General features: G+C 36.5%; 1 pseudogene; it reads left to right on the plus strand.

The window, feature by feature from the left end:
* LOC101428268 (translocon-associated protein subunit alpha-like) overlaps nucleotides 1-9,198 on the plus strand; it is a 42,664-nt pseudogene extending 33,466 nt beyond the window's left edge.
* Nucleotides 9,199-11,895: the final 2,697 nt, after the last annotated feature.

The following is an 11,895-nucleotide window of genomic DNA, read 5'->3' on the forward strand; positions in this document are numbered from 1 at the left end:
CAGATCTCATATTGTTGCTCTGTTAACATTTATTACCAATACCACTTTACACATTTTCTATTCTTATACAATTTCCTTTCTCTGGCCCTAATATTTTCCTTCAAAGTGAACTCAGCCAGCAACAAGAAATTAGAGTAAGAAGAACAAACTGACAAAGAGAAGACATAACACTTATGCAAGAACAACAACTAATTAATTCCCAAGACTAGACAAAGAAGCTAAGGAACTGATTAAACCCATCAAGATAAAATGATGACCAGACAGCAACAAAAAACTACAAAACCAAACCAATAATCAGGAAAACATGGCTGAATCCAATGAACAAACTAAGAACCAGGAAGGGGAGAAGAACATCGGACAAGTAATTAAAGATCTCAGAACAAATATTAGAGACAAACTTAATGAAGTAAAGGAAAAGTTTAACAATATGAAGAAAACAATTGGAGAGGAAATTGCAGACATATACAAAAAGATAACAGATATCATGGGAACGAACACCACAGTTCAAGAAATCAAAAATACATTCGCGGCAAATAGCGGCAAATTAGAAGAGGCAGAGGAGAGAATTCATGACGTGGAAGACAGTACATCTGAAATCAAACAGATAGTAGAATTGATCGATAAAAAGATAGAAAAACTCCAGCTAGGACTTAGGGACCTAAATGACAATGCAAAAGGCACAAACATATGTATTATAGACATCCCAGAAGGGGAAGAGAAGGGAAAGGGGACAGAAGGGGTGTTGCAGGAAATAATGGCTGAAAACTTCCCAAATCTACTGAGAGAGATGGATGTACATATCCAGGAAGCACAATGCATCCCAAACATCATAAACACCAAGAGGCCCACCCCAAGATATATACTTGTCAAATTACCCAATGCTCAAGATGAGAAAATTCTCAAAGTAGAAAAGAAAACTATCACATACAAGGGAGGCTCCATAAGATTAAGTGCTGATTTCTCATATGAAACCATGGAGGGAAGAAGATAGTGCTATGATATAGTCAAGGTACTAAAAGAAAAAAAATTCTAACCAAGAATACTCTACCCAGCTAAACTAGCATTCAAAAATGATGGAGAGTACAAAATATTCAGAGATAAACAGAAATTGAAAGAGTATGCCAAAAAGAAACCTCCCTTTTAGGAAATACTAAAGGGAGTTCTGAAGGAAGAAAGGAAAAAACAAGAGAGGCAGAGTAGGAGGAGAGTGTAAGAACAACAAAACAGACAAAAAGAGAAGGAAAAAAACAAACAAAATAAGACAAACACAAGTCCAATCAAAATATGGCTAACACAAATAATTCCTTCAAAGGAATAACACTGAATGTCAATGGATTAAACTCACCTATCAAAAGATTCAGACTAGGACATTGGATAAGGAAATATGACCCATCTATATGCTGTCTACAAGAAACAAATCTTAGACCCAGGGATTCATGGAGGCTGAAAGTGACTGGTTGGAAAACAATCTTACAAGTAAACAATAACCAAAAAAAGGCAGGAGTAGCTATATTAATACCGGACAAAATGGACTTTAAGTGCAAAACAATTGTGAGAGACAAAGAAGGATACTACATATTATTGAAAGGGACAATCTCTCAAGAAGAGTGAACAATCATAAATATTTATGCTTCTAACAAGGGCGCCTCCAAATATGTGAGACAAACACTGTTAAAACTAAGTGAAAGAATAGGTGCCTCTATAATTATAGTGGGAGATTTTAATACACCACTATCAACTTTGGACAGAACATCTCAAAAGAGAATCACTAAAGAAACAAAATATTTGAACAATATATTAGAGGAGCTGGCTCTAATATATACAGATCATTACACCCAAATACAGCAGGATATACATTTTTTTCAAGTGCACAGGGATCATTCTCCAAGATAGACCATATGCTAGGCAACAAAGAAAGGCTTAATGAATTCACAAAGTTCTAAATCATGCAAAATAATATCTCTTACCACAGTGGAGTGAAGCTGGAAATCTTCAAGGGCCAGAGGCCCAGATTTCACACCAAGATATGGAAATTAAACAGCACACTCTTAGAAAAACAGTGGGTCAAGGAGGAAATCTCAAAAGAAATTAATTACTACCTTGAAACTAATGATAATGATAACACAACATACCAAATTTATAGGATGCAGCAAAAGCAGTACTGAGAGGGAAATTTATAGCCATAAATTCATACATCAAAAAAGAAGAAAGAGCAAAAATTGAAGAACTAACTGCACATTTGGAGGAATTAGTAAAAAACAAGAAAGTAACCCCACAGAAAGAAGAAAGAAATAAATAACAAAGATAAGAGCAGAACTAAGTGAAATAGAAAATAAGAAAGCACTTGAAAAGATAAACAAGACCAAGAGCTGGTTCTTTGAGAAGATCAATAAAATTGACAAACCCTTAGTGAGACTAACAAAGAAAAAAAGAGAGAAGATGCAAATACACCAAATAAGAAATGAGAAAGGAGATATCACCACTGACCCCACAGAAATAAAGACTATCATAAGAGGATACTTTGAAAAACTATATTCCAACAAAAATGACAATTCAGAGGAAATGGACAAATTCCTAGAAACACATAAGCAGCCTATATTGATGAAAGAAGAAATTCATGATCTCAACAAACCAATCACAACTAAAGAGATAGAATCAGTCATTAAAAACCTCCCAAATAAGAAGAGCCCAGGGCCAGATGGCCTCACAGCTGAATTCTACAAAATATTCCAGAGAGAACTAACACCAATCCTGCTGAAACTCTTCCAAAAAATCACAACAGAAGGAACATTACCGAACTCCTTCTATGATGCCAACATTACCCTAGTACCAAAGCCAAACAAAGACACCACAGGAAAGGAAAATTACAGACCATTTCTCTAATGAACCTAGACGCAAAAATCCTCAACAAAATACTTGCTAACCATATTCAACAACACATTAAATGAATTAAACACCATGACCAGATTTGATTCATTCCGGGTATGCAAGGATGGTTCAAAATAAGAAAATCAATCAATGTAATACACTATATAAACAGATTGAAGGAAAAAAAATCACATGATTACATCTATAGATGGAGAAAAAGGATTTGACAAAATACAGCACTCTTTCTTGATAAAAACACTCCAAAAGATTGGAATACAAGGAAATTTTTTGAACATGATAAAGAGTATATATGAAAAACCCACAGCCAACATCATTTACAATGGTGAAATCCTAAAATCCTTCCCTCTAAGATCAGGAACAAGACAAGGATGCCCACTCTCTCCCCTTCTATTTAAAATAGTCTTAGAAGTACTTGCTGAAGTACTGAGGCAAGAACCAGACATAAAAGGCATTCAAATTGGAAAGGAAGAAGTCAAAATTTCATTATTGGCAGATGACATGATCCTATACATAGAAAACCCTGAGAGGTCTACAACAAAGCTTCTAGAACTCATAAATGAGTTTAGTAAAGTTGCAGGTTATAAGATCAATGCACAAAAATCAGCAGCATTTCTGTACACCAATAATGATCAAGCTCAGGAGGAAATCAAGAAACAAATACCATTTACAATAGTCAATAAAAAAATCAAATACCTAGGAATAAATTTAACAAAAGATGTAAAGACCTTATACACAGAGAACTACACAAGACAGTTCAAGGAAATCAAAGAATACCTAAATAAATGGAAGAATATTCCCTGCTCATAAATAGGAAGACTAAATATTATTAAGATGTCTATCCTACCAAAACTGATCTACACACTCAATGCAATCCCAATAAAAATCAACACAGCATTCTTTAAAAAACTAGAAAACTAGCTATGAAATTTATTTGGAAAGGAAAGAGGCCCCAAATAGACAAAGACATATTGAAAAAGAAAAATGAAATTTGAGGAATCACACTCCCTGACTTCAAAACATACTACAAAGCTACAGTAGTGAAAACAGCATGGTATTCGCATAAGGAGAGACACAGATGAATGGAACTGAATTGAGAGTTCTGATATAGATCCTCATATATATAGCCATATAATATTCGATAAAGCCACCAAACCCTGTCAACCGGGAGGGAATGGCCTATTCAACAAATGGTGCCTGGAGAACTGGATATCCATATGTAGAAGAATGAAAGAGGATTACCATCTCACACCTTATACAAAGATCAACTCAAGATGGATCAAAGACCTAAATATAAGAGCCAAGACCATAAAGACATTGGAAAGCAGTGTAGGGACGCATATGCAAGACCTTGTAATAGGAAATGGCTTCATGAACTTCACACCAAAAGCACGAGCAGCAAAAGAACAAATAGATAAATGGAACATCCTCAAAATTAAAGCCTTCCGCACCTCAAAGGAGGTTGTCAAGGAATTAAAAAGGGAGCTTACACAATGGGAGAAAATATTTGGTAACCATATATCGGATACGAGACTTATAACTTGCATATATAAAGAACTCCTATATCTTGAAAATAAAAAGATAAACAACCCATTTAAAAAATGGGAAAAAGATTTAAACAGACACTTCTCCAAGGAAGAAATACAAATGGCTAAAAAGCACATGAAAACATGCTCCAAATCTCTAGCTATCAGGAAAATGCAAATCAAAACTACAATGAGATACCATCTTACTCCCATACGATTGGCAGCTATGAAAAAAACAGAAGAGTACAAATGCTGGAGAGGATGTGAAGAAATGGGAACACTCATCCACTGCTGGTGGGAATGCAGAAGGATCCAACCATTCTGGAGGACATTTTGGCGGTTTCTCAAAAAACTAACCATAGATTTGCCATATGATCCAGCAGTTCCACTGCTGGGTATATACCCAGCAGAACTGAAAACAAGGACACAAACCAATATGTGCACACCAATGATTATAGCAGCATTATTCACTATTGCCAAAAGTTGGAATCAACCCAAATTTATCAACTGATGAATGGATAGATAAAATGTGCTATATACATACAATGGAGTACTACTCGGCTTTAAGAACAAATACACTACAAACACACGTGATAACATGGATGAATCTTGAGAACCTTATGTTGAGTGAAGCAACCCAGGCATTGAAGGACAAATACTACATGACTTCAATGATATGAAATAAGTAAACTAAGCTGCCTCAGAGAGCTAGAGACTGGATGATAGGCTTACAGGAAATCAGGGAGTAGAGGAAAGATGTAAGCTGACATTTACATGGGTGAAATCTATGATAAGCTGGAGATAAGTATGTGTACAAGGAAGGGATAAAATGGGGGCATAGGGTTACCTCTGGGTGGCGCTTTACAGGCTTGAGATGGGAGGATGGGTAATATTGCCCAAGAAATTGGGGGGAGGGTGGGGCAACATAGGAACATAGGAGATTGTCAGGTGTTATTTGAGAGTATAATGCTGAGAAAACCTTTTCAAAAATATAATAAGGAAAGTTACCTGTTTAAGATACTTAAAGGGATAATCTGATGCAGGACAGACTCCTAGGGAATATATGAATGCTCATTTTGCCAGAGTGGGTTATATCATTGGATAGAGACCCATATAATGAGAGTGAAGGTATACTCACATCCTGGGGAGGACTGATGCTATCAAATAGAGGGAACTGTGTCTCTCAAGAGAAATGATGGCTCCCAGGGCATTAGGGCAGTTGAGCATGTCAAGCCCTCAACACTGTTGCAAGTATTTCTGAACATGGCTCTTCAAGAAATGAAGATTGACTATCACTCTGGACCCTAAGGGGATGGGGAAATAGGTATTGAATAGATGAAACCAATGTAACTGTGTGGGCAATAGAAGTGTTTCACTAGAGTATGCAAGGATGGATATAAGACATGTAAAATTACACCAAAAATATATAGGGACTGATAGGCTAAAATGTAAATCATAATGTAAAACATAAGAAAACTAAAAATTTAGAAAATTGTGTAGTCTAAAATTTAAACCACAATGTAAACCCAAATGTTACCTTGTTTGAAAGCTATTGTCTGAATATCTGTACATCAGTTTCAGTAAATATGGTATGAATATGTTAAAAGATTATTGCTGTGGAAGGGAAAAGGTTTTATGTTGGATATGTGGGAGTACTGTATATTGTATATATGAATTACTGTGATCTAAAACTTTTGTGAAGATATGCTTAATAATTAGAAAAAAGAAAAGAAAAAGATAGGATGTAGAATTTTTCCAAATTAATATGTATTCCATATCAAACCTTTAAACTCATTGGTATATTCCATCTTACTATTAAGGGAACCTGGCAATATATTGGGCTTCACTTTTCAGGAAGTTTTGGATCACAGAGAGGTTCAATAATGGCAATGGAGGAATACTGGTGTGGGATGTTATTGACAGGGGACACATGGTTGGCAGGGAGTTCTACTGGGCATATATCCAGGGTACATAAAAATGTTTGTATATATTCATAGTGGAAACAATTAAAAACAACAACTGAGGGAGTGCTGAGTTCTGAGCCAGGGAAGCTCTAGCACAGTCCCTAAAGGAACAGCAACAATCCCCCCAAGTGCAACAGTAAAGACCAAAAAGGAACGAAGGTTCAACAATGAGCCCCTTATACTAATGACTATGCTTGTGAGCCTGTGCACCTGAAATATGAACAAGGCCGAGAGCAGCAGTGTGCCTAAGAGTTCCCTCCTGAGAGCCTCCATATTCCTCAAATGTGGCCAGTCTTGAAGCCAAACTCAGCATGTAAATTCATTGCCTTCCCTCCAGCATGGGACATGACTCCCGGGGATGAGCCTCCCTGTCACCGAGGGATCACTACCAAGTACCAGCTGATGACGTAACTAGAAAATGACCTTGAATTAAAGGTTCAACTTGGACCAGCAGAATATCTCTGTCTACATATAATAACAGTAGTTAAAAATGCTTTTTGACCTAAATCAAGGGGGAAATGGAAAGGACAAATGAATTTATATGGCTATGAATCTCTAGAAAAGAGCCGGGAGGTTATCAGTGGGGTTGCCTTTATGCACACCTGAGCAGAGTCCCAGAGACAGATAAAGTAGATACAACCCCAGGTATTGGTTCTTCTGAGGGCTACAGAGACCCACAGGTATTATGGTCATGGCAGATGGAGTTCACTGCCATGTCAGTTGGCTCTTCTTAGGAGTTGGTGTTTTTGTGTGATGGAGCTGGACTCAGATGTGATCTCTCTTAACAAGCCTTTCCTGTTACTTTACCAGAATTGTAGTAGGTGCTGGGGTTTAAGATATACCTAGGGGATCTGAATCTCTGGACTGACCACATGATAGCCAGGCCATGAGCCTCAACAGACTTCAGCTCCTACACTCTGGTTTATTGGACTTACCCCACTCAGCTAACATGGAGTTGAAGAATATCAACCACTACACCATGGAGCCAAGAGTGCCTACAACTGAAAGCAGGAGGATTGCATCCAGCATCGATGTGGAATCTAAGCCCCTCTTGACATAGATGTGGAATGGACACAACCAATCCCAGGTCCACAGGATGGAGGAATAGAATATGGATTAGAGTGGACTTACTGATATTCTATTCATGAACTATTGTAGTTAGTAATCAAAGAAGGACACTATATATTAATGAGAAAATATAACAATAATATTTATGCACCTAACCACCTAGCAACACTGCCCAAAAATACATGAGGCAAACACTGGCAAAGGAGAAACAAAGGAGAAACAAACACCCCCACGAAATAGTTGGAGACTTCAATACACCACTCTCATCAATAGATAAAACATCTAAAGAGAAGATCAATAAGGAAACAGAGAACTTGAATAATATGATAAATGTACTATACCTAACAGAAATATACAGAACATTGTGCCCCAATACAGAAGGATATACATTCTTCTCAAGTGCACATGGATCATTCTCCTGGACAGACAACTTTTTTGGTCATAAAACAAGTCTCAAAATTATAAAAGGTTGAAATTTTACAAAGACATTTCTCTGATCATAATGGAATGAAACTGGAAATCAGTAACAAGCAGAGAACTGGACAAATTCACAAATATATGGATGTTAAATTATACACTGCTCTAAAAAAATCATTGCCAGAAAGAAGACATTGCAAGGGAAATCAGTAAATACCTTGGGATGAAAGAAACCAAGAACACAACATATGAAAACTTATGGGATACAGTAAAGGCAATGCAGAGAGAAAATTTACTGCCCTAAATACTTTCATTTAAAGAGAAGAAAGAGTCTCCAAGACCCGCATTGACTGCATTTGTCATCAGAGGATTGGACAGGGCAGAAGACAGTGCTTGGTGTATTTGCTGTCCCTGCCATGGAAGGCAGGAGAAAGAGTGACAGCTGTTCCACAGAGCCTCAGAAGGCACTCGTTCAAGAGTGGTAGATACCCTACTGCTAGCACTGTAAGATTCCTTCTGCATCTCTTCCCTGTGTTCCCTGCCACCCTCTTGCTCAGAGGCAGCTCTGGAGTCTCACTAGTGGTTTCTCAAGACCTTATAAAGGATGAAGAAACCATGGAAGATTCAATAATTGAAGATTAAGATGATGAAGCTGAAATGGAAGAAGGTAAGCCCACAGTTTGGTAGAAGTTAAAGAAGAAGATGTATCTAGCGGACCTAAAGCATCCAGTACAGATATAACTAACTTATTTGGAAAAGAGATTTTCCAGTAGAAAATATCATGAAGTTCCTGGTAAGCTTTACAAATGAGGGTACAGAAGACTTTATTGTTGAATCACTAGATGTCTCATTCTATTATCCTCAGGACTACCAGAATTTCAATGTTCATCCTCAGAACACTGTAGTGACACCCCAGAGACAGACAACTTTTGAGTTCTCCCTCATTCCTGCAGAGCCCATGGGTGGTCAAACTTTTGGTCTAGTCATTCATCTGAACTACAAAGATTTGAATTGCAGTGTACTCCAAGATGTTGTCTTTAATTAAACAATTACAATTAGTGAAAAAGAGGATGAATTAGATGCAGAAATAGTCTTTATGCATATATATATATATGTTCTTTGCCAGTCTTGGGCTATTCATTGTTGCTGGCATTCATCAATTCCCCAAATCTAGAAAGCACAAAAGTCTACTACAGAAAGTAGAATTAGGTATATCAAATCAGAGTGATATTGATATGAGTTGGATTCCTCAGGAAACTTTGAATCAGATCGATATGGCTTCAGCAAAGTTGCTCAGGAAATGAGCACAGAAGAGATCAGTGGGATCTGATGAGTAAATGTTCTTTTGTACAACAATTCAGCCTTTACTTAACTTGCCTTACATTTTCAGCCTGATGGCGAATTAGTTCAGAGACTCATCATAGAAGGCAATTCCTTGTTACATGTGGATTGAGCAATTAGTCTATGGTGATAATATCACATTCATTTTTCTAAAGTAAGAAATGTAGTTTTTTATAAACCATTAAAATCTATGTGTGTGCATGTGTATGCATGTGAGCAGCTAGTTACCAGAATAATTGTTGAACTACCTGAAGCATGCCTTTAGAATACTAAATATAAGGCTCTTGTCTCTTCCTTATTGGCATTTTAAAAAATTTTATCCCCAAACTTCAATGAATGGTGTAGGTGTCATGCCTTGGGTGTTCTAAAGAAAGCAATTTGTCCCTTCCTCAGATTAACTCAAATTCTATTAATGGCACAAATTAGCATACTATTGTCATTGTATTGCTATTTTACATCTAGTATTCTAAAGTCACAAGCAGGGGTAGCAACTTTTTAGCAATAGAATTGTTTTGCTGCTGTTATAGAAATGCACACATTCAGGACACTTCTCAAATGAGCTCAAGAAATTTTGGGATCTCTCTAGCAACAAGATTGTGAAACATGAAAATTCTGCTTTGATATTAAAATTCCACCCTACCTCTTTTTAATGAAAAGAAAATGATATACTTTTGCCAACTGAATTATTCCCAGGGGTTAGCTTTGGAATGATTTTAGACCTACTAAGTGATTATTTTAATGGAGAATTTCAGTCTTTTTAGAAAATTATTTTCTTTAATAAATGGCCTTGGTCTACAGATAAGCAGAAGGTTGAATGACTTACAGGAGGAGAGATAGATTCTGACTAAATTTAATATATAAGAGAAATCAGTTGCATATTTTCTAAATACTTAGGCAATTCATTTTGTCTAATCTTTTGAGAATATCAGTTGTTGATACAGTCTCTTTTTGGTTAATTTTGAAAATTCCAAAATTTAAGCACTTAAGATTCTCAGAACCAAAACTAAATAGTACTTCATAAAATCCTTTTAGAGAATTACTCTTGCCTTAGCTAGTGAATAAAGTTTGGCAATATTGTCAGACTGAATAAATTGTAAGGTTAAACAGTTGGGGGGGAAAAAGGAAGAAAGACCTAAAATAAAAGACCAAACTGCAAACCTGAAGGAACTAGAAAAAGAACAGCAAAGCAACCCCTAATCAAGCAGAAGGAAAGAAATAACAAAGATTAGAGCAGAAATAAATGAAATTCAGAAAAAAAATCAATAGGCAAAATCAAAACAACCAAAAGTTGGTTCTTTGAAAAGAACAATTACATGAACGTTTTGCTAGATTGACAAAAAAAAAAAAAAAGAGAAACGATTCAAATAAACAAATTAGAAATGAAAGGGGGACATTAATAATGATCCCAAAGAAATTGAAAGGATAATAAGAGAATATTATGAACAAGTATTTGCCAAAAAATTAGGAAACCTAGATGAAATGGACAAATTTCTAGAAACACTCGAATATCTACACTAACACTACAAGAAATAGATCTCAACAGACCAATAACAAGTAAAGAGACTGACTCAGTAATCAAAAAACCCCCAACAAAGAAAATCCCTGGACCAGGTGGTTTCACTGGTGAATTTTACCAAGTATTTCAAGAAGAATTAATACCAATCTTTCTAAAAATCTTACAAAATATTGAAGAGGAGGAAACATGTCCCAGCTCATTCTCTGAAGCTAGCATTATCCTAATACCAAAGCCAGATAAAGATACCAAAAGGAAAGAAAATTACACATGAATTTCCCCCATTAAAATAGAGGCAAATGTCCTGAACATAGCTCACAAACAAAATCCAACAGTGTATGAAAAGATTTCTACACCATGATCGCGTGGGATTTATTCCTGGTATCCAAGTTGGATTAAGATGAGACAATCATTTAATGCTATATACCACTCTAATAATTCAAAAGACAAAAAACATATTCTTACTTAAACTGAAAGACATTTGACAAAATTCAGAGCCCCTTCTAGGTAAAAACACTTACAAAACTAGTAATAGAAGGAAACTTTCTCAAAATTGTAAAGGGCATAGATGAAAAACCCAAGGGTGTTTTTTCACCAAACCCAAAGTCAATGGTAAAAGACTAAGAACTTGACCTCTAAGATCAGGACTAAGACAAGGAAGCATACTGTAACCACTATTACTCAACAATGTACTGGAAATTAGTTGAGGAAATAGGTAAAATAAATTATAATGATAATTTTTAAAAAATGATAGACCCAGAGAAGTGGCTGTGGCTCAATCAGTTGGGCTCCATCTACCATATAGGAGGCCCTGGGTTTGCATCCTGGGGCCTCCTTGTGAAGGCAGGCTCACCCACGTGTGCTGCAGAGTGCTACCCAGCCTGCAAGCACTGCAGAGAGCTCACTCAGCAAGGTGATGCAACCAAAAAGGGAGACAAGCAAAAAGACAAAGGAGCACAGGAGAGCATGCAACAATGGAAACAGAGACCAGAAATCAAGCATGCCACAATGGGAGGGGGGAAGAAATAAATAAAAATAAACACAGAAACAGAAGAACATACAGCAAATGGACACAGAGAGCAGACAGTAAGCAAGCCACAAGGGGGAGGGGTGAATTAAAAAAAATGATAGACCCACAATTTGGAAAGCAAGATGTAAAACTGCTTTTTGTGGATGTGAT

The sequence above is a fragment of the Dasypus novemcinctus genome, chromosome 2 (genome assembly GCF_030445035.2).
Source record: "Dasypus novemcinctus isolate mDasNov1 chromosome 2, mDasNov1.1.hap2, whole genome shotgun sequence".
NCBI lineage: Eukaryota > Metazoa > Chordata > Mammalia > Cingulata > Dasypodidae > Dasypus > Dasypus novemcinctus.